This window comes from Carettochelys insculpta, chromosome 3 (assembly GCF_033958435.1).
Source record: "Carettochelys insculpta isolate YL-2023 chromosome 3, ASM3395843v1, whole genome shotgun sequence".
Taxonomy (NCBI): Eukaryota; Metazoa; Chordata; order Testudines; family Carettochelyidae; genus Carettochelys; species Carettochelys insculpta.
The window spans coordinates 22,497,647-22,521,954 of NC_134139.1; positions in this window are offsets into that span (position 1 = coordinate 22,497,647).

A 24,308-nucleotide genomic window follows, 5' to 3' on the forward strand; every position below is an offset into this window, starting at 1 on the left:
TGGGTAATGCTTAGGCATTATTTTCAACATCCCCCCCGTGATGTTATGTCAATATCATATTGATAGTGCTATTAAATGTTGAGGTTAGAAGGCATCTAACCTTTTTTTTTTTCAGTTGACTTTCCATCTAGGGTTGCCCATGCAAGTGGTTAAAAGGATGGGTCCTTTGTGGTTCCTGCCTGAAACAGTCAGATTTTGTTTTGGAAAAGAGTAATGTTCAATAAGTCAAGCAAACCTCTGGAGCAGATCCCATGACATTACAGACTTCAGTGCCAGGAAAGCACTGACAAGAACCACTCCATATCTTCTTTTAGACAAAGGATGACAGAGCCATCAACATGTATGCCCGAGTAAGAAAAAACATGTGGATGAAGAACAAATGACCAAAACTCAACCCAAGTGATGATGGCGGGTAAGGGGAAACAGGTCCCAAAAGCTTAGATGTAGTTCACCAAAGCCTCAGTTTGTGCCTCCGATCATTAGATCTGGATCATATGCTGAGTCTGAACCATCTCTCCATTTGCTTGTAGGGAATCCTCAGCTGAAGTCCAGGCAGCCTCTTCCTCTGCCGTGGATCACTGCTAGGCGGCCAGCTCACTGATTATACTAGTCAGACAGAAGTCCTTTGGCACCTAATAGACTAACACATATTTTGGAGCATAAGCTTTAATGGGCAAAAACCCACTTCATCAGATGGGTGGAGGGGTGAATCTGCACAGCAACAGTAACTCTCAACTTACTCTTACCTCGCCCACAGGGGTCTGTAAAGAGATAGCTCCCTATCAGGTGCAAGGTGAAAGTCAACATTCACACAGGTATCTCAAGTGCTTACCAGAGCTCTAATATCTTGGTCAAATCTGTCTATGTGCAGAGTCTTTGGCTTTCCAGATACAGTCTTCTATTCAGAATGGCTCTGATGTATTCTTGAGAGAACTGCTGTCTTAATGATCTGGATGCTATGATTTGACTGTTTTTATATAGGATGGTGTCTGGGACTCTCGGTTATTCTCCATAGTGCCAGCATTCTTGAAAAGCGGGTGTGGCTTCGCCACTCACGGGTGGCCATCCTGACAGAAAGATCGATATGAACACTTGTAAATTTCTGTCTTGTATAGTTTGTCCCCAGACTCTTAAAACTGGCAAATAACAGGCATGGTTAAGTCTTTCTCTGTCTTTCTGTGTTTTCCATATTTCTATCAGGCTGAAGGTCTGAATCTTGTTCAGTTGCTATATTTTCATGCTATAAGCTTGCTTTGAATAAGAAGTCACTTACATGTATCCCAGTCAGCAGTGCCAACAGCTGCTGTAATGCTGGGGGAAAGGTAGGAGGGGGACCTGGCTATCTGTCTCAGCAGGGGTGGGGGCTTAGGCCCTGTCCCCATCCCCCATGCTCCCTCAGAGCCTGGAGCTCTGGACCTCTTTGAAATGCTGGGCCCTGGGGCAACTGCTCCCTTTGCCCCTTCCTCCATCAGCAGGCCTAATCTCAGTCCCTTTCTTATAGGAAATGTCTAAGTTTATAACTGCAGTTTCTGTAACACTGCCTAAATGTGGTCTGGGACCACTAGCAAGCAACGGTTTTTTAAAAATGCTGTGTCTTAATTAATTGTCACTTTCTACTTGAACTTTCTGCTTGCAAACACAGCTGCAAGACATTCCTTTAAAACCTTGTTCTGAGGATGAAAGAGACTGACACAAAAGCTACCATCTCCCTCTTCTGTAGGAGTGATTCTTCCAGCCCTATTGCTTATTTATTTTTAGATTTACTTCCTTGGCTCTCTCTGGCAGGCAGATAAGGTTGTGGTTGTGATCTGCCAAAGCTTCTGCCATGCTGTCACCATGTCTATACAACAGAATGTCATCATCTATGATGCTGTTCCCTTCAATTTCTGCTAGTATGTCTAGCTGGCAGTATTGATATATTTCCATCACAGGTTTGAGTCCAAACAGCATTTTCAACCATCAGTATCTGCCTGCTGGTGTCCAGACTGTGGAAAAGTAACTGCTTTCCTTATCCAGAAGCACTTGCCAATATCTTGTCTTTGGCAGCAGGTTCTGAGAATATCTTTCCTTTTGCCAAGTCAGGTAATATTTCTTCAGCTGTAGGCACTTGATAGTGAACTCTCTTTTTAGTGCTGCTTTTAAATTGCTTGGGTCTACAAAAATGTGCAGCTTGCTTGGCTTCCCCCGGCTATTGTGCTGCTTATCTGAGGTGCCAAGGACCTGATTTTTCAGAGCACTTTATATGAGCATAGCACATTGAATTCCACTGCAACTGAGAGTGCTCAAAAAGCTCTGCAGATCAGACGCTCGGGTCTCAAGTCAGACACCCAGAAAATGAGGGACACCCAGTTAGTGACCATCTCTGTCATCGGACTTTGTGACCTTTTTAGCATCGTCTGAAACTGAGGTTATGTCTTCACTACCCAGGAGATCAACCCAGTCAGGGATGTGTGAAATTGAACAATCAGGGTTAACAGTTGACTCCCCCTGTACCTCACAATTTCATGATGAGTAAGGGAGGTCAGTGAGGGATTTTCTCCCATTGACCTCCCTCAGTGAGGAAGTCCAGATAAGTCAATTGTACATGCGCAATTCCAGCTACAGCAGGTGCATAGCTGGAGCTGATTTATCGACAATTGACTTTAAGGTCTAGTGTGGACCTGGCCTCTGTGGCATAGGCAAGAATAGAATTCAGTTTTTCAGGCAGCACTCAATGGCTTTAACCATGAGACCATCCTTTCTCTTTCTGTCAGCTCTGACTCATTTCCTATACACCCTCACTTGTGGAGCAGTTCTGTGATTTTACACATGTCCTCCTGCTCTGTTGCTGACCTAGTCAGATGCTGCTGGAGTGCGCTGCAGCCCTTGCCAATTACAGCTATAACAGCATAGCTGCTCTTGTTTTGCTCGTTTTATTCATTCCAGTTGGAATTGTGTAATGTTCACACTGAGTTCTCAGGAACATCCAAGCACTAAACACACCCACTTTTGTGTCCATCTGCTTGAGGAGGGAACCAGGAATCATTCTGCCATGATTATTGTGTTTTTCCCCCCACCTGCTGCCTTCTATCCCCATCTCTTGGTTTCTGATTTCACATACCTGTAGGAGCTGACTCCATCTTCTGTGGTGAGGGCATGTTCCAGTAGCCCTCAAAACTGACCACTGAGGATCTGAGCCTGGTTTTACTCAGGATGTAACAGTTCAGGCTGTAAAATCTTGAGGTCCCCGCTTCAGACCTTGGTGTGCTGGCAGCCATCACCTGAGCTTAAAGAGAAAAAACCAGGACAGTGAAGTATTCAGCCACATTTACAGCCCTCTCTCATCAAGGTCTTCCTGAAGGTGAGTGTTCTTCATTTCTAAACATGACCATATACACGGACATGCTGTGGTAAGGCTCTCACTGAGGATCTGTCTGTCATAACCCAGCTGCTTGCCTTAAGATGGGGTAAGAGACTGACTCCTCACCTCCCTGTCCCCAGGTGAGCAGTTGCAGTGGTGAGACGAGACAGCAACAAAGTGACTGGGAATTTGTTTCCAGGGAGGGGACCTGACTGCGCACATAAAAGGTCTAGGGAGTCTCTGACCTCTCTGCTCCAGCAGATCACCTACGCTGTGTGCTGGTATCTTGGAATTCAAGGGGTTTTCTGTCCAGGGACACAGTAGTCAGTGGTAGCTTTGCTGAGGACTCTAATGTGGTATAACAACCTTTTAAGCCTGAGCAGAGAGTCCCTGGAGCCATACTACCCTACACTGGGGCCATTCTGCAAAAACAGAGCCCAGGGGCACAAGAGACAACCCCTGAGCTGAAAAAATAGTCCCAGGGTGGCAGTTTGTAGCTGGAGAGAGAGGCCAAGCTTCTGACTCTGTTTAAAGCCCAGACCTGGAGCTGTGACATGTGGGTAGTACAAGGCTCCTCCCTCATCCAGAAGGATTCCCTGGAAATGTAGTTCAAGGGACTACTGGTATTTATAGGCCTCCACAGCAAGGTATGTTGGGAAGAAGGACAGGACATCAGCATACTCCCTTCTCACATAATGGGCAGATTACGGAGGAAGCTGGAGCTGACTGTGTTCTCGTCTGCAACCAGGGCTTTTCCCTGAGCTTTTGACAGCCAGACTTCTGTTGAGAATATGATTCCCTCCTGGGAACACTGAGGAAAACGAATCTTTGGGAAAGGGCACATCTTTAACTCCTATGTAACACTGCCCCCAGACCCCCACCCAAAACAATTCCCTAGATGTGGACTTCTATGACTCCTGGTGTGCAGGGACCCTTCAAGCTGAGGGTGAACAAAAGTGGCAAGAAGGACCTACCACATGGCCTTTTACATGCAAGGTTTGAATGCTGTTGCTTCTCTTTGTATCCAAGCGTAAGTCTCAGTTCTCCCCAATATCAGCAAGGCAAAAAGCAAGAAGTGAACTATCCTGAGCTCTAAAACTTGTCCAGGATGGGGGTGGGTGGTGGGGAGATGGAAGCAGGATTTCCAGATGCAGGTTAACATACTTTGTCTACTGTTTGCCAGAGCCCATTCATTATACCTGCCTCTGCATTAAAAAAGCAACAATATTTCATTTTCCATTACCTTTCATAAATAGGAAATTAATTGCATACACTTGCAGAGAGTGCAACTATAACTCGTTAAGTATTGTTAAGGCAGTCTGTGATAAATGCATCAAGAACAGAAAAAAATACACTGAAATCACAATGGATCCATCTTAATTATAGCTCTTTCAGTGACAGCTACACCTGTCCTGAAATGAGAGGTAAAAATAGATACATTTTATGCAGTAATATAGATCCCCACATATAGACAGTGCTGAAAAATACAAACTACATCTTGATGAAAGTCTTATTACTAACTGCTACCTTTGAAAAATAAAATGAAATGTCTTGTTTGAAAGGAGAATTATTAGGAATAGTGTGTATTAGGTTGACTTTCATGAAGATCCTGGAATTTTTTCACAAGGTAACACTTTCCTTATTCCTGACATGTGATGTAACCACAAGAGTTAATGGGTCCACTTTTATCACATCTAGGTATATCCTGCCCTTTCAGTACAGTTGTGACATATTACATTTATACAACTATCCATATAGAATACTGAATTATAATTGTTATTGCCCACCCTTGTTGTAGTCCCTGTTGCTGATTATCTCCGCTGGTGCCACGCTATGCTGCTGGATTGGTCCTTTGGAGGCAGTTCTTTGTGACAGTGAAAAAAGCTGAGGACAAAATAGAAGTGAGAAAGAGGTAAGCGGACATAAAGAAAGGTCTGCTCCAAAAGCTTCTGCAGTGCATTGAGTGAGGTTTTAAGAAATAGGAGGCAATCCAGAAAGATTAGGAGTAAAAAATGGGCAATTGAAATAGAGCACTTTTGAATAAAGTCCAGGTAAATGAGAGACGCAACCTGGAGGTTCCTTCGATGGATATTGTAGAGGTTTGACTTCAATCCTGGATATTGCAGCTGGTATACTGGATTTTGGAACACTGAAGTGGTGGACTGGGCCACCAGGAGCTAATCTAGGTTCCAAAACTGTGTGTCATGCCCTTTCCACAGCTGAAGGGAGCATGTGAGGAAGGAAAGGAGTGTGACTGGAGCATGCTATGGAATGGCTGTTGTGGTCTTCAGGGCTGTGTCATTGAGATTAAACTTCCCAGACAGAGAAGTCTGGGAGGAGTGCTGTGAAGCTCTTGATGCTATGCTCAGCAGCACAGCCAGTGCCAATTAAACACAAAATAAAGCAAAGCACTTGCAAGCACCTGAACCTCTGAGTGGTCGTACACCACAACTGCTGGCATCACAGTTGAGTGTAAGGTAGAGCAGTCTCTGGAGGGAGAGGGGTGTGTGTGTGTGTGTGTGTGTGTGTGTGTGTGTGTGTGTGTGTGTGTGTGTGTGTGTAAAATGTCTGAAGGTGTTGATATTATAGGATTTGTCCTCCCTGTTCTCTCGGCTTTTAAACGAGAGTTTTCTTGCCCCAGAATTATCTGTTACATACAATTTGACCTTGACCCTGTGCTCCTAGGTTTGCCTGTGTACTTTCCTATCCCTGCTGCCTCCCTGGATACCTAGAGAGTGGGGATCAGACCTATCCCTTGTATCCGGCCCTATTCATCCAGACTGATCATCCCCACCTCATGTAGCTCAGCTTTTGGCAGACTCTGTAGGTGTTCACATTAATGTTGCTGCACTGTGAAAAGAAGCAGTGGGATAGGAACAGGAGTCAAAAAATCTGAGTCCTACTTCCAGCTTTACCACAGCGTTGCTTTATGATGTTGGACACATTGTGTAGATTCCCCTCTCTGCAAGCCAAAAATAATGTTACAAGGTTTAATTCATTAATATTGGTAAAGTGCTTTGTGATCCTAAGGAGGAAATGGCTTTAAAATAACAAAGTATTAATACTATTTATGATTACCATACCTTCTTCTGGACAAAGGTGTTATTAGTGGGGATAGTACTTTTAGGGTTAAACAACCCCAAACAGTAAAATTATAAATCCCATCTAAACCCTACTTCCACCACAGTTTCTTAACACTGTGTCCAAGACACTCAATGAATGTTTGATAGAAAGGCATTCTGGAAAAGTCAGCATCATAATTTTATTAGAGGGGTAGCCATGTTAGTCTGTATCTGCAAAAACAATGAGAAGTCCTGTGACACCTTATAGACTAACCAATTTTTTTGAAGCATAAGTTTTCATGGGCAAAAACCGAGACTTCTCTGTGTGGTAAGCTTCAAATGCATCTGACGAAGTGGGTCTTTGCCCATGAAAGCTTATGCTTTAAATAATCTGTTAGTCTACAAGGTGCCACAGGACTTCTTATGCTAATTGTTTCCCCTGCTTGACCCAAGGAGCTCTGAGCTTCCACAGGTCCTTCTTAGTAATGCAGATATGAAACTGTCCTCCTTCAGTCTGAGCTTAGAGCACATGCAGACCACTGAATGGTGAAGAACAATTTACATTATGCAAATGACACTTCACATTAATTTGTCTTAGTCATAAATGTGATAAACAACAAAACTAGTTGGGTTTTTCACTCTCTAAATACCAAAACATTTAAATTTTAGAATGTAAATTGTAACCCCTAATACAGAGGCAGCTAAATACCTAGACAGAAGTAGCCTGTATTGGTATAGCCTATTCCCGTTTCCTATCAGGATAGCTAAACTGTATTTGCTTATTAAGGCAGTATGATTTTCATTCATAGACCTGGCCTAATAGAGAGAAATAGATACGCGGTTTACATGTAGGCGTGACAGAGATTTCTGTATTATTTTGTTGTTTTAAATTAACACATAAAAACCTAGTTCCACTTTAATATTAAAACTATAATGCCTGTTTTTTCCTCACTATTCAGAACAAACTGTTTTCTGGTGCATGCTGGTTTTCAACATGCTATCTGAAAGTACTCACATGATTCCTTTCTCTTCTGTGGAGCAGCCTTCCACTTTACAACCAGCTCTGTGAACTCTGCTTCCCAGCAAATATATGATTGCACAGGAATTTCCTTCTGATGTCCCATGGCATTCTAAAATCTACATAGCACAAGAAGCATAGGAGGTAGAAGCAGCAGGTATTTTGGGATAGGGGTTACAGGTAGCCTATTCCTTCCTTCTGAAGGTAGGAGGATTATGCAAGAGGATGGTGGTTCTGAAGGTTGCCAGCTCACTGGGCTCTCCTCCTCTCTCTCCATCTCACTGTTGATGACTCACATCTCCCTTAGGACTAGCAGACAGCCAGATCCTTCTGTTTAACAAGCCCTCCTAATCCAGCCAGCTTTCTGTTCTCTTATTGGATAAAACGGACCTTTTTTATTCAGAACTTTGTTTTGAACTGAATTCAAAGTAAACACAAAAGCAGGGCTGGTCCCTAACAATGCCTAAAATACGCAGCTGTGTTAGTCACCATGAAATTTGGGGCACCAAATTTTCCCATAATTCATAGTGTCCTGGGCGGGTGTGTTATGTGCCAAGCAAGGCCATCCCTAGGGAGGGAAGGGTCCAGACAATCCGCCTCCTCGCCTTTCCCCAAGCTCCTGCTCCATCTCCATTCCCCGCACATGCACACCTGTAATCTTGCTGTCCACAGCACAGGGTTAGGGTGCTGTTTCTCACCCTTCGGTTTGGAGGAGACAGTCTCCTTCCCAAATGTGTGGCTCATAGCTTCCAATTAAACTACAGCAATAGATGAAGTGAAATGTATCTCAGCTGGCTGGACTAACTATCTTTTTAAAATAAATTTTATATTAGCATATAATACACTCAAACATGAATCTCAACATGATGGACATAAGGCCGGGGGGGGGGGTGAGGTATTATCTCTTATTGGCCTAACCTCTGCTGGTGACAGAGACAAGCTTCTGAGCTACACAAACCTTTTCTGCAGGTCTGCAAAAGGTGATTAACGTGTCACACTAAATACAAGGCAGAACAGATTGTTTAGCATAAGTACTTAGCACATATTGCAAGGGACCATTTGCGGTAGTGGCCCTTTAACAGTTTTGTAGTCACAAGACAAAAAGGGGGGGTTAGTGCATTACAGGGAATTGTAATAAGCCATAAATCCAGTCTCTGTTCAGTACGTGATGTTTACTGCCTAGCAAAGTAATGAATTTAAACTTCAAGGCTCGTCTTTTGAAAGTATTGGATCATTTAGGGGTTATTGTTATTATCCTTTAAGTTAAATTAACACACATGAGCTTGCCAGCATTCTCTCTGTTATTAGTTGGCCAGTTTCTAGCAGGCATCACAGAAAAAGTGGTTCAGTAGGAAGACGATGAAAGGGGATAGAAGAGTGGCCTTACAGATCAGTTTAAGGAGGGCATTCCATGCACATGGGGTGGTGAAGAAAACAGTGGCATGGGACGTTCATGTGACATGCTGATAAATGTGAGGATCAGACTGGCATAAATGGCACAGCTGAGGAGGATGGGCTCACACAATAAAAGATAAGTGTGGATAAGTTGTGGGGGAGAGGAGGGAGGGCTATCAGAGGCCTTGAAGCTGAGGAGAAGAAGCTAATAATTGATGTGGTGATAGAAGGGCAAAGGGATGGAGGGCTTTAAAGAGGTGGGGTGAAATGATCAGAGAAACAGTAAATGACAAAGAGAAAATCCTAATGACCTCTAAACATGTGCATAAACCGGCCCTATCTTCTCAACATCCGTTCCACCTAGGAACTGAGGTCTGTGTGATGCCCCCAGAAGTTTTTTCTTTTCATCGGCACCCTGCCCTGCTGGCTGCACTTCTGACACTAATGCCCTCATGGGCAGACTGGAGACTTGTGCAATAGAACAGAAAACAGACTTGCCAAAAGCCAGAGCAATAAATAAGAGCTTGTTTGCAGCATGAACGTTCCCTCTGCCTTTTGGAGTGTAGCGAAGGCCCGGGGACCAAAGGCAGGACTTAAGGCCAATTATTTAGATATTCTAACCCAAGCTGTACTGCTGCCTTGCTCTGTGCCCTAGTTGGGCAAGTCACCGGCAATCAGTTTTTAAGAAACATCCACTAAGTTTGGCCACCTCCATCTTTGGGGTGTCCAACCAAAGGCTCTGACTGTTGTCTAGCTGGGGTGGGCGGTGCTTGATGTTCCCTCTGCCCCTGCTTCCATCCCCACTCCAGCCCCTCCCCTATTCCAACTCTTTCCCTGAGCGTGCCCCATCTCTGCTCCTCCACAGCCCTCCCAGAGCTTCCTGAATAGTGCAAAACAGCAGGTGGGAGGTGCTGGGAGGGAGGGGGAAGAATTGGTCAGTGGATGACTGGTGGGCAAGCAGTACTGAGTGAGGTGGACAGAAAAGGGTGCTTGGGTGCTGAGGACCTGCTAATTTTTCCCCACAGGTGCTCCAGCCCCTGAGCATCCACAGAGTCAGTGTCTACGTTTCCTACTTGAGGCACCTAACAGCTAAAGTTTCCAAAAAGTTCAGCAGGACCCAATAGCTCAAATTTAGATGACTAAAGAAGTGCCTGGATTTGCAAAAATGCTCAGCATCCTGACATCTGCGTGGCTTTCAAAGGATGCTGTTGGTTGGTGGCTATGTTGAAAATCTGGCCTCTTTATTAAGGTGCTGAGATAGGAGCTAAGCCGCTTGGAAAATAGAGCCCCCAGTTGTGGATACTCAGGTCTTTGGAAAAATGGCTTCTCAGGCCTAATTCTCATGGTTGCTGGGGGGTCTGCAGCTTGCTGGGATTCTTGAACACTCGGATAATCAAAGACAATGCACCTCATGTTGGAAACCTGACAATGGAGGCACACACAATTAGTGAATGAATCTGAAAACATTGACCTTTATGTCTGCCATTTGTAGGAAATCATTCAAGTAAAATTTTCAGAAGCACTGACCTAAGTTCAGCTCCCATTTACAAGAGTGAATTGAAGAGGCTGAAGGCACTTACAAGCCTAATTTTTATTAGAAGTCTGTGGAATTTAGGCTCCTAACTTATTCCCTTATTATTTTTAAAAAGGGGAATTCAATACTTTTGAAAATTTAACCCAGTGTATGCGCAGTACTTGAAAATGTACAAAAGTGAAATACAGCCTACAGACTACTATAAGATTGCAAAAACAAGATCTGGAAATGAGAAAGTATGTTTGTGTAGGGAATGTGGCAGAAGGAATGCAGTGCTGCTGAAGGCTGGGAGGAATGAGTCTCCCAGAGGTCATCTGCATGAGAATGCAAAAGGTGTGCATGTGTGATACCTTTTCAGGCAAAGCCTAATGGGTAGCAAGTAAGCCATGAGATTTGGTCTATTGTAAACATGTAGTTGTAAAATCACAATTTAAGCTGACACTTAATGTGGGAGTTGTGAGATCTCACCAATGCTTTGGGTTGTTGTGGGGGACAGGGCAGTCGCTTTACCTGTGTAAGACATTGATTACACAGGGCTCTCTGGTTTAAAGCATTGTGAGGGAAGCAAGGGGAGGGGTACTGGTTGAGCCAGCTTGCTGAGTGCCTTGGCCCTGCCTATGCCTTGGCCACATAGCTATAAGCCTGGCTTGACTAACCCTCCCCACCTCTTAAAAGATAAGAGCTGGATACTAGGGTGTTTGTGAAACCCCCCACTAGAGATACCAAGAGCTGAAATCACAGAGTGGCAGGTGAGGCCACACAGAGCTGAAATCATTGGGTTCTGCCTTAGGGCAGTCCCAAGCAGTGGGGTTAGGACCGGCGGACAACAGCAGGACCAGCGGGCGGCCGGTAGGAGCGGCGGCGGCGGCAGACGACGGCGACCGGCGGGTGGCTGGTAGGAGCGGCGGCAGCAGACAACGGCGGCCGGCGGCCGGCCGGTAGGAGCGGCGGTGGCGGCAGACGACAGCGACCGGCGGGCGGCCGGTAGGAGCGGCGGCGGACGACAGTGACTGGCAGACGGCTGGTGACAGCAAGGGGAGGCTACAGACAAGTGGACAGCTAGTATTGCCCTGGTGATGTATCTGTGGGCTTTGAGTTTGGGACTGCACCGCAGAGGGTACACCCTGTAACTGTGTGTGTGTGGAAAAGGGCCAAGAGCCCCAGCAAGAGACTGGGTTCTACTGCATATGGGGATGGTATCTGGGTAAAAGGGGTTTTGTCTCTTCTGTGCTTAGATATACTGCATCTGTCGCTGTAACCTTGGGGTAGGTTACGGTCATTAAACAAGCCATTTCCATCTCAGACTCTGTGCCTGCGAGGGGGGGGAGAACCGCCTTACAGGCACCCAGCACGGGGGTGAAATTGTCCCAGGCCACTGGGTGGGGGCTCGAGCCGGTTGATTGTATCCTTGATAGGAAAACCCCACAAGAGTTGAACCCGGCCCTTCTGGCAGGCATCTGGCGTTAACAGAAGGGTTACATTTGTTTAAAAGATAATCTTCCTCAGTCCATGATTTGAGCAGCATCTTTTTTATGCCACCCTAAAGCCGTGTCTACACGTGCACGCTACTTCGAAGTAGCGGCACTAACTTCGAAATAGCGCCCGTCACGGCTACACGAGTTGGGCGCTATTTCGATGTTAACATCGACGTTAGGCGGCGAGACGTCGAAGCCGCTAACCCCATGAGGGGATGGGAATAGCGCCCTACTTCGAAGTTGAACGTCGAAGTAGGGCACGTGTAGACGATCCGCGTCCTGCAACATCGAAATAGCGTGGTCCGCCATGGTGGCCATCAGCTGAGGGGTTGAGAGACGCGCTCCCTCCAGCCCCTGCGGGGCTCTATGGTCACCGTGTGCAGCAGCCCTTAGCCCAGGGCTTCTGGCTGCTGCTGCTGCAGCTGGGGATCCATGCTGCATGCACAAGGTCTGCAACCAGTTGTTGGCTCTGTGGATCTTGTGTTGTTTAGTGCAACTGTGTCTGGGAGGGGCCCTTTAAGGGAACGGCTTGCTGTTGAGTCCGCCCTGTGACCCTGTCTGCAGCTGTGCCTGGCACCCTTATTTGGATGTGTGCTACTTTGGCATGTAGACGTTCCCTCGCAGCGCCTATTTCGATGTGGTGCTGCGCAACATCGATGTTGAACGTCGACGTTGCCAGCCCTGGAGGACGTGTAGACGTTATTCATCGAAATAGCCTATTTCGATGTCGCTACATCGAAATAAGCTACTTCGATGTAGGCTTCACTTGTAGACGTAGCTTAAAGGATGTGCCAGAAGCAGGACAAAAGTGTTGAGGCAAGAGAGTTGTGTAACCTTTGACCTCTCCTGACTCAGGGAGTTTGCAGAGAGGCATAGCCTCAACAAACCCCTGACCTGGAGAAAACCAACCCTGTTACTAGCAGAGCAGCAGCAGTGACACCGAGTCCAACCTGGGAGTAATGTGTCAGCTAATGATTTGCAGATCTGAGAGATGATTCTTCACCATCATCGCTAAGAGGAGCCAAGCAGGAGAGCTGCAACTGCCTAGTTTAACAGAAAAGAAGCTGCAACCATCCTCCAGCCCACAGCAGCAATGCATGCCTGTTCCTGAGAGCTACACCAGCCAAATTACTATGTTCCAGAAGGGCCAGTGTCTTGGTGAGGGAGCAGAACTGTTGGCCCTGTCTGGAGGTCTGCTCTGGATACATGTGAGCAGTCTCAGAGGCACACCTCTGCAATTCCTTTCTGAGCTACAGACTGCTGGACAACATTCATACAGCATGTGAGCCTGAGTCTCCACTCTCTTTTCTCTGGTGTTGTCAGCAGCTGTGTTACAGCTGTAATACAAGTGTGCCACTACTACATGGAAACAACTGTACATTCATTCTGTGGAGGTGTAAATGATTACATGAAGCTCAAGGCAGCAAAGAATTGAGCCCTGTATACTCCAGGGGCCAGATTCTTGACTACTGTAAATCAGCCTAACTCCTTTGATAGCAATGGAGCAATTCCAGTGTTACCAGCTGAGAATCCAGCTTCATATTTCTGATGCTGCACCTCTGTTATGAAGACCCATTTGCAGGCAGCAGCTTAGGCTCCTTAAGCTCAGGTGCTGGCTGTTCTTATCACATGACCGAGGTCCATGATCTCTGTTTTTGTTGTTAATTTTTCTACTGGAGCATTCTACAAATAACAGCAAAAAATCCTCCAGGTTCCTCTGCTGAAGTGGGTGGGGGGACTAAGATGTCTAACAAATACATAATTTTCTTCTCACTTCATTGTTCCATCTCCATCTGAAATGGCAGGTGTGCTGAGCAGGAATGGTGTGTGAATCGATTTGGAGGCAATCAGTGCCGTGGCAGCTGGCCAGAGACGAACACCAAGTCATCGATCGGCTCCAAATCAATTTGCACACCACTCCTGCCTGGGTTACCTGCCGTTTCCGACAAAGAGGGAATGGTGAAGTGAGAAGCAAATTGAGAAAAAGTACACTGGGCCCTCTGAGAGGTCACTTACTAGCCACCCTGCCCTTCCTGTTTGTGTGTCTGTACTATAGATGAAAGTATGTGATGAGGCTATATTGCTGTGTCTGGTTCCATGGATTAGATGCTACTGAAAGAAAACACTAGACAGCCCTGGGAAGAACACGGATGACTGCCAGATAGCCTGGACAAGATGCACTGGGCGGGATTCTCTGTTATCTTTCACCTTCTGTATTAGCTATTCACACCAATACAAAGGGGTTGCAAGGTTCTGCCACTCTCAGCAGCTCACCTGTGAACAACCATCCCAGGTGGCAGACAGTGAAGAATTGGGCCCTTTAGTTTCCAAACACATATTAGTGAACAGTTTTTGGTATGTTTTAATGATACAGATGTTGTGCCTGTCTGGATGTGCTGTATAAACATCCTTGAATTAAGACTCCCAATGCTGATGTCAGGTATGAGGTATTATTAGTCCCAGTAACAAGCTGTGTGTCGAGTACAATCACTTAGTAACTTTGGTATGACCATGTTTCCCTTTCCCCACTTGCTCTTGTCACATCTGATTTCAGATGGTAGACGCTTTGGGGCATGGACCTTGCCCCTAGTTCATTCCCTGTGCCAATGCAGAGTCCAGTTCAGGAATCAAAGGAGATAGCTTGTGCCCCTCGCTTCTGAGGTTGCTGTTGGCCAGTCTGGCTCTGGCACAGGTCAGAAGGGCCATGCAGAATGCTCTAAGTTGTGCCTCTGTTGTCATGGCTTTGTGAGTCTTGCAGCAGCTAATGAATACATGAGGGATAGCAACATCAAGGGCACATATTGACTATCCCCTTTCTTACAGGCTTTTGTATCGGAGCACAGACACAACATGTGTTGGGGACCAGCCAGTGAAAAATGATGACAGGGTAGCCATGAAGTGGGCCCCTTATCTTCAAACATGTCTGCACAGCACTATGTGTGCCAGAGTACAGTAATGTTCATAAACTGCTATGGACAACAAATCTGAACGATAATTTTATTGATCAGAAAAATGAGGCACTGAGCAATTGAATAAATTGCCCAAAGTCATATCACGTCAGTAGAAGATCTGGGGAAAGAACTTTGACTCAGCACTTAACTACATTTAATCACTAGATGATGATGCCACTCTTCTTAAGAACAAAACGTCTAGATAGCTTACAGCTAAATAGGTTAGAAACATGTAGTGGAAGCTAGGAGGAGGGCTCTGTATTTGTGTGGCTGCAGTTCCAGACATGGTGAGTGCCTAAACAGAGCAGAGAGCTGCATTCCTTGCATTGCTGTTGAAGTTAGTAATGAACTACAGAAAGTCAAAAATTTCCTGCCAGGTTCAGTAGAACAGCTAGTTTCCAGCTACTTTGTTATTACTAATTATGAGTGCGAGGACTGATGTGCTTATCTATTTACAGTAGGTTAAATTGCAGATAGTCCTAAAGCAGAAGAAAGAAAGGATTCGCCACCTCACCCTTTGAACAAGCTGCTAAGACTCCTACATCATCTAGGCTACGTCTACACGTGAAGCCTACATCGAAGTAGCCTATTTTGATGTGGCGACATCAAAATAGGCTATTTCGATGAATAACGTCTACACGTCCTCCAGGGCTGGCAACGTCAATGTTTAACATCGACATTGCGCAGCACCACATCGAAATAGGCGCTGCGAGGGAACGTCTACATGCCAAAGTAGCACACATCGAAATAAGGGTGCCAGGCACAGCTGCAGACAGGGTCACAGGGCGGACTCAACAGCAAGCCGCTCCCTTAAAGGGCCCCTCCCAGACACAGTTGCACTAAACAACGCAAGATCCACAGAGCCGACAACTGGTTGCAGACCCTGTGCATGCAGCATGGATCCCCAGCTGCAGCAGCAGCAGCAGCAGCCAGAAGCCTTGGGCTAAGGGCTGCTGCACACGGTGACCATAGAGCCCTGCAGGGGCTGGAGAGAGAGCGTCTCTCAACCCCTCAGCTGATGGCCGCCATGGCGGACCCCGCTATTTCGAAGTTGCGGGACGCGCAACGACTACACGGTCCCTACTTCGACGTTGAATGTCAAAGTAGGGCGCTATTCCCATCCCCTCATGGGGTTAGCGGCTTCGACGTCTCGCCGCCTAACGTCGATGTTAACATCGAAATAGTGCCCAACACGTGTAGCCGTGACGGGCGCTATTTCGAAGTTAGTGCCGCTACTTCGAAGTAGCGTGCACGTGTAGACACGGCTCTAGATTGTAAACTCTTTGAGGCAGGGACCTGGCTTCTAATTTATAACAACTAATAACAACTCTGGGTTTCAAGAGAGCACGGGCTCTGCATGCTAGATGCTCCTCTCAGAGAAAGTGGACAAAGGAATCAGGCAGATGATGAGCTGTCTGCACCTTAGAGTTGCATGTGTTATGCTTATAAGACGCACATGGGATCTTTTCAGAGGGGTAAGGCAAGAACACTGCGTTTATTGAGACTACAGCACCATAATATTATGTGCATATAATATACTTAGTTTACTCACAGGCATATACACACACCGTCTTGTGGTTACTTACAGTTACCTGAAGTTGCTCACTCTAATCCACAGGCCAGATGGATTAGAAATGAATGTGGAGCAAGGTTCTGTTGATCGGGATCAATGCTCTGATGTTGACAAGAAGAACCCAGTCTAGTAGTGGTGCACACATCTGTTACAGCTTTTAATCCATAGTCCTGGTTCTGTCCCACTGCCTCAGGCACTATGAGTCACCAGTCAATGGCAGATGGGTTTGATCCTTTCGCAGGTGCCAGGTTTCTGTGTGACTCATCATCTTCACATGGGACAGTCTTCCTCTTCAGGTAGGCCATTGCTGCAGAATCCAGTTCCCATTGTTCTTCAGCCACCAGGTCTTTGTTGTCGACAGGCTGGCTACAGGGGGTAACTCTCTAAGCATCCACATTCACACTTCCAGATGCATCTCACATGCATCCATTCTCACACAGACATAGCACCAGGTTTACAGGCTAATACAATAGCAAAATGGAGTCTTAGACACAATATGGAGTCTGGAACAAAGTATCTTATGAATATAAAATAATAAATATGAAGGATAATATAAAGGTACATAGTATAAAATAACAAATCTTAAGAGCAATACAAAAGTCTGTTGCCTATTAAAAAGATACAGGGTGATACAAACATAGATGGCAATGCAAAGTTTCCATTAAAATATACTAATTTTTTTAGGGTTGCTACACATGTTGCAGTTATACCACCCTAGATGAACAAGGGACTCGTACTCATGAGGCACCATGCCTCCAGTGTTCTCCCTCATCTAGTATTGCAGGCTCTACATACTGTTGTGGGAGGGACGCCAGGGCTTTTATGTCCACCATTTTGATTTCTGTGCTCTGAGGCTGCAGTCAGCTTCTCTGTCACTGTCTTCTACCCTGGAAAGATGGCAAACGTGTCCTCACCAGACCCTGATGTGCCCAGAAATGGGAGGGCTTATAAAAGGTGTGCACCCCATCCTTCAGGGCTCTCTGCACACTGTCTCTGTGCACTTTGACACTGCAGTGCAGGAGCAGCGTCTCAACTGTGATCCTTCAGGCAGCTGGGGCAGCCTGTCAGCTTGATAGGCTGTCAGAGGCAGGGGCCTGGTTGCTCATCTACCATTGAGAAACTGGGAATCTCAAGCCTGAGAGAGAGTCTGGTACAGTCCCTCAGTGCCAGAGCAACACAGTTTTCCACACCAGTAGTGGTGGCTGGCACAGAGTTTATTTTATTTAGGTCAGGGTAACAGCAATAATGCTAAGGTCAACGGATTCTTCAGGCATACTCACACATGCCTGTCCTTTCCCATCCTTGCCCGTACTTGCCACACATGACAATGAGTCAAGAAGGAAAGAACTGAAGAATAGAATAGACCATCCCTGGCCTGACTGAGCACCTGCAACAGTGTCCTGATATGCTGAGTTTCCTCTCTACTGTGTCTCCTGTTCCTGTGGCACCCTTCTACCTTGTCTCCCACCACCAAGAATATAGTCACATGGTCCCCTCCCCACTGCATTTTGACCAATTGTTATCTGTATTCTGGGTCTGGCTTCAAGCTACGGTTTCATTTTTGGCAACCAGATTTTGTGTTTTGTTTGCTATTCTAAGGTGTCCTTTTAAATAGTTCTGGCATTGTGTTAAAAAAAAGCTGTTTGTTTGGGCCCATCCACTCTGTTGTGTCGTCCATACTTGATTAATAACTGGTGATAATGATACGGTGCAGGTGCAGAATCTGATCTTGGGCCCTCCTGATCCAGAAGCCCTAATACACCATTGATAAAATCAATCAAACAGTACAAACACAAGGTCGCCAAGCAATTGCAATTTCTTCTGCTTGTTTTTCGTGTATGTGATCTACCTTCCCATGCACTGGAGTCATTGAATTTATAAATTGGGCATGCACTAAAAGGTGCCCAGGTCTGGGATTTTAAAATACATTTCACTACACCTTTAATGGAATAAAAATACATAATAGGTCATTTCTAATGTGTGGCTATCAAAAATAATTGCAGTTATCAAAATATTGTCGTTACTCTGGGAGTATTAAAAACACACAGGCCCTAGTGGTCAGAGTGGAAGAGGGGATGGCTGATGGAATGCTTTTTCAGCTGATGATTTTTGTCCATCACCTGTTAATCTCAGACCTGTGGACCTTGCTTACTCAGACTAGATTTTAGTGATTGCTCTGAAGGTATCCCTGCATTTTGAAGACTACCCAGGAAGGGGAACTGGACTGTTTTGTGGCTTGCTGATGGGCTAATAAGCTTTCAGACCCAGCCTTAGCATTTTGCCTGCACAGCAGTTTTTCCAAGTTCGGAGATTCCTGCCCACTGAGATCACTTCTCTCTGCATAGGGCTTCCCTGAGAACATGGAGCGGAGGTGAGATGATTCATTAGATTGCAAAAAATGAAACACACTCACTGTAGACATGAAAATGCATATGAGTGCATGTACCTCTTTAAAGGCACCTCCCAGCACGCACACAGCCCCCTGCTGTGGAACTGGAGCTCAGCTGCCAGCGTTTGGCATCCTATAGAGATGCAAATATTTTTAAAAGGTTTGAAAGGGATGATTGTCAGGTAAGTGGGTGGTTCAGGGCCTTTGGAGCCCTAGCTTGGGAGCCATTGAGTACAGTAGGGCCGCAACATGCATGAGCGTTCGGTGTTGAGAACCCTCGCGAATGCTGAATTTCGCGAATATGATTTTGCGAATATAATTTAACCCTGGCTGGGACAGAGGAACTCAGCAGGCTCCTGGCCAGCTCTGGGCAGCAGTGGGGGAGGCGGAGACTGGTGGCAGGGCTGTGGAGAGCTGGTCAGTAGCTGTGCCAGGCCCCTGTCTGGAGGCAGGGTCGGGCACCCCGGTCTATGTAGGCTGGGCCAGCAACTACCGCTGTGGTGTGGAGCATGTGGATGCCATGGCTGCTGGAGCTGTGGTCCCTTCACACCTGTCTTCCAGCACTGGTACCTGAGCTCCACGTCCCAGTCTCGCCCATGCCCTGCACTGCTCCACCTGCAGCCCTGGGGTATGTGGCTGCTGGCACTTCCCGCGCAGAGCCCTGGGGAAGCAGCTGCCAGCACTCCTCCCTAAGAGCCCCAGCGAAGCGGCAGCTGCTCTCAAATAATTGAATTTGTGAATGTTAAACTCATGAATGTCGTGACCTTGCTGTCTGTGCATTTTGGTAATTTCTAGACCTCTTTATTTTTCATGTGTTTTCTATGACACTTTTCCCCATAGCATGAGTGCCTCAAGAACACTGAGGGATTTTGCTGGGCAACTCCCATGTGAGGCAAGGAAGTAACACAATACCCACTGTGCGCGTGGAAACTGAGTCAGAGAGAGCCATTGAGAGCCTGAAATCAGTCGCAAAATTCCCATTGGATTCAAAAGTACAGGATCAAGCCCTCAGCATCTTGCCTGAAGTCACACAAGAAGGACTTCAGTAGCTTAGGCAGGAACAGATCTGGCTATATTTCTGAGTTCTTATGTTGACACTGTAGTGGCTGCGTGCTTCCCAAGAGCAGGAACAACAACCTCTCTTTCTTTCTCGCACCTCTGACCTCCTTGCTGGCAACATCAGGCTGTTTAGGTTTGTTCAATGGAATTTGGGAAACCTTGATCCTCTTTACTACACTGTCAACAGCTGTGGGCAGGTTAGTTCCCTTCTCTGTGCCTCAGTTCCCCCAACTGTAAAACAGGGAGAAGAATACTAGCTTCCTTTCAAAAGCTCTCTGATGAAGAGTGATATTGGTACTATTCTAGGTATTTTTCTTAAGAATTATGTAGTGGTAATGTAAAAGAGTTGGTGTCAAGAAGGCTAAATGAGTCTGACATTTAGCTTGGAAATGGGAGACCTTAATGGTCTTTTTGTTTTTTTGCTACTAATTTCCATGGTCTTGCTCCAGCAACAAGGAAGCTAAGGCAGAAACATTACTATCTTCAGTAAGGTCACTGAGGCTGCATCTACCCTACAGAGATATGTCTAAATAAGATATTTTGAAACAGATATTTTGAAATAACACAGCTACACACGAAATGTATTTCAAAATAGCACTCAGCTATTTTGAAATAGCATTTCAGGACACATAAGCCGTGTCTACACGTGCACGCTACTTCGAAGTAGCGGCACTAACTTCGAAATAGCGCCCGTCATGGCTACACGCGCCGGGCGCTATTTCGAAGTTAACTTCGACTTTAGGCGGCGAGACGTCGAAGTCGCTAACCCCATGAGGGGATAGGAATAGCGCCCTACTTTGAAGTTCAACGTCGAAGTAAGGACCGTGTTGTCGTTGCGCATCCCGCAACTTCGAAATAGCAGGGTCCGCCATGGCGGCCATCAGCTGAGGGGTTGAGAGATGCTCTCTCTCGAGCCCCTGCGGGGCTCTATGGTCACCGTGGGCAGCAGCCCTTAGCCCAGGGCTTTTGGCTGCTGCTGCGGCAGCTGGGGATCCATGCTACAGGCACAGGGTCTGCAACCAGTTGTCAGCTCTGTGTATTTTGTGTTGTTTAGTGCAACTGTGTCTGGGAGGGGCCCTTTAAGGGAGCGGCTTGCTGTTGAGTCCGCCCTGTGACCCTGTCTGCAGCTGTGCCTGGCACCCTTATTTCGATGTGTGCTACTTTGGCATGTAGACGTTCCCTCGCAGCGCCTATTTCGATGTGGTGCCGCGCAACGTCGAAGTTGAACATCGACGTTGCCAGCCCTGGAGGACGTGTAGACGTTATTCATCGAAATAGCCTATTTCGATGTTGCTACATCGAAATTAGCTATTTCGATGTAGGCTTCACATGTAGATGTAGCCATAGACTGTCCTTTTGGAAGGGGCATGCAAATTACATCTGTTCAAAAGTATTTTTGGGGTAGAAGGATGCTTCCGACATCAGGGCACCCTTTCAAAGGAACCCAGCTATATGGCTATTTTTATTTTGAAAGCAGCACTTTTGCTGGGTAGCTGTCGTTATACAAATAAGCCACTGAATATTCATATCAGTGCCTTATTTGCATTTTCAAACTGTCGAAATTTACGTGCCCCTTCTGAAAGGGAGGGGCAGTGTAACCATGGCTATAGTGCTATTTCAAAATAATGCCAGTGGATGCCATCATGGCTTATTTAGAAATAGCACTATTCCATGTCTTAACTAGTGCCTATTTTGAAATACCTATTTTGAAACAGGCTTTATTCCTCCTGCAAGGAGGGTTACCGATTTCAAAATAATGCACCTGCTATTCTGAATTTATTTTGAAACAGCATGTGCATAGTGTAGACGCTCACGAAGTTATTTCAAAAGAACAGCTGTGCCCTGAGGGACTTGGAGTTAAAACCACCATTGGGGGTAGGAGTCCCTCATTCTTAGGTTTATAGCTTATCCTCTAGATTGTACTGACTGTAATAAAATATTGAGGTACGCTCTCCAATGACTGAGGTCACACTGACTGCTGGGGAAAGGAACCAAGCCTACTGTCTGGGAGGGAGCTTGCTTGGCCGTACAGCTGGCAGCAGTAGTAGTAATGCCTATGAACTGATCTGGGATCCTCCCCAGTAATGAGGGATCTTTGCATAAACTCCAAAAGCCAAGCTTGGGCCTGGGCATCTGTTATGAATCAGTTATAATCTTTAGGCAAACCAGGGTCAGATTTTTCAAGCCTCATGAGGCCGGTGTATGATTTCAAAGCTGGCTTTGTGAAGAAAAAGGCAACAGAGTTATCTTTTTAGAATTAAAGCTTTACACTCTCAGGCTCTTCCTGAATTAAGGCAAACCAGAAATTATGGGTTTGGTATGGCATGGTACTCAAAGACCGGTTTGAAGAATGTGCTAAGAACTGGCAGTTGTTATCTCTGACACTGTGCACTGTCCAAGCTACAAAGCCATCACAACACTTGGCTAGTTTGGTAGCTGAAGCAGAGAGGATGAGGCTTTAATACGGAAAAGCACTTATTTCACTTTGCTCTCTCTGGGTTGGCACTGAACTGTATTGGTTGGATAGCGTGGGGAAGCTTGCAATGCTGCTGTCTCTTTTGTACCATTACTATGGATTAACAGTGGATTTCTTTCCCCAAGCCTTTAGCAAACACATTAAAAAAGCCCACAGAAGGAGGAGTGGGGAAAAGACTATACACTATGGTGAACTAAGAATGCTCAAATTCTGACTTTGGCCTCTATTTTCGCCACTTGGGAGCTGGTCCTTGAGGACCTCTGCGGATTCTGGACTCTGTCATTATCTCTGCCCCAGCCAGGGCCACTCAGCTCAAATTGCCACATTTTGTTCTTTTTGATCAATTTGAGACTGACGCAAAATGGAAATGTAATGCCACCTGACCCAGACAACTGATAATGGCTGGGGAAATTGTACATTCATGCCCGTAACCATACTTACGAGATGCAAGGAAATGCAACTTAATCTGCCACAATCCCAATTATTTCTCACTTCAGCAATCTTGTAACTGGGCATGGAAGACTGCACTGATAGCTTTAATATTCTTGCACGCAACATATAAAGCCTTCTGTGCCCACATAATCTGTTAGGACAAATCTAGACTGAGAATGGACTTCATGAAGAGTCCCGATATAAGTTTTCCCAGTGACAGCCCCCCCCGCCACCATGTGCATAACCCCAACTACTGAAGCTTATCTCAAGGTTCCACAGGAGAGGGACTCGTCTGTGGTCATGATGGGAATTTGAGCTTTGTTTGCTTTTCCCAGTGGAACTGGTCTTTGGGTATGTCTTCACTACTGGAAGCTCGACCAGCTCAGGGTCGATCTTCTGGAGTTTGATTTTGCACACTTAGGCTACGTCTACACTAGCACACTATGTTGAAGTCGCCTATTTAGAAGTAAGAACATTGAAATAGGCTACTTTGACGCGTATCGTCTACACGTCCTCTGGGGCAGGTGCTGTCGACGTTCAACATTGAAGTAGTGACAGGGAACATTGAAAGGAGCCACCCCAGAAGGAAATGTGGAGCATCCACACGCACAAGCACTTGCCGTCGAAATAAGGGGCCAGCAAGGCCTGCAGATGGGGTCACAGGCTGGACTAGCCCTTCTGGGGCAACAGCAAGCTGCTCCCTTAAAGGGCTCCTCCCAGACACACTCGGCATGCACAGCATGAGGTCCGCAGAGCCGACATCTGGTTGCAGACCCCGTGCACACAGCATGGACCCCCAGCTGCAGCCGCAGCAGCCAAAGCCCTGGGCTAAGGGCTGCTGCATGTGGCGACCATAGAGCCCTGCAGGGGCTGGACAGAGCGTCTCTCAACCCCTCAGCTGATGGCTGCCATGGCGGACCCCACTATTTCTATTTACTGGGACGCAGATCATCTACCCATGCCCTACTTCAACATTGAACGTCGAAGTAGGGCGCTGTTCCCATCTTTGGATAGGAATAGCAATTTTGACGTCTCACTGCCTAACATCAATTCAACGTCGAAATAGTGCATGGTGCATGTAGATGCGACGCATGCTATTTTGACGATGTGCCAGCTACTTTGAAGTAGCCAGCTAGTGTAGATGCACCCTTAGTGAGCACATGCAAAATCAACTTATCGGGGGTCAACAGCTGACTCCTGTACTCCCTGTCAACCTCCCTCAGTGAGGACAGACAGGTAAGTCAATTGTAGATAAGTCCATTCCAGCTGCACAATTGCCGTAGCTGGAAATGTATATCTACAACTGACTTTAAGATCTTTGTTTCCCTGCAGCTACTGTTTCCCTAACCAGCTCTGCATGCCTTCCTAAGGGCTTTGTCTACACTGGGAAAGGAATCATGGGAGTTTGTGAGTTTGACTCCAAGACCCAGAATTCTGGTCGATTCTGCTAAGTATCCCACATTGTGTCAAGTATCAGAGGGGTAGCCGTATTAGTCTGGATCTGTAACAGCAACGAACAGTCCTGTGGCATCTTATAGACTAACAGAAACGTTTTGAGCATGAGCTTTCGTGAGCACAGACTCACTTCATCAGATGCTGGTCAT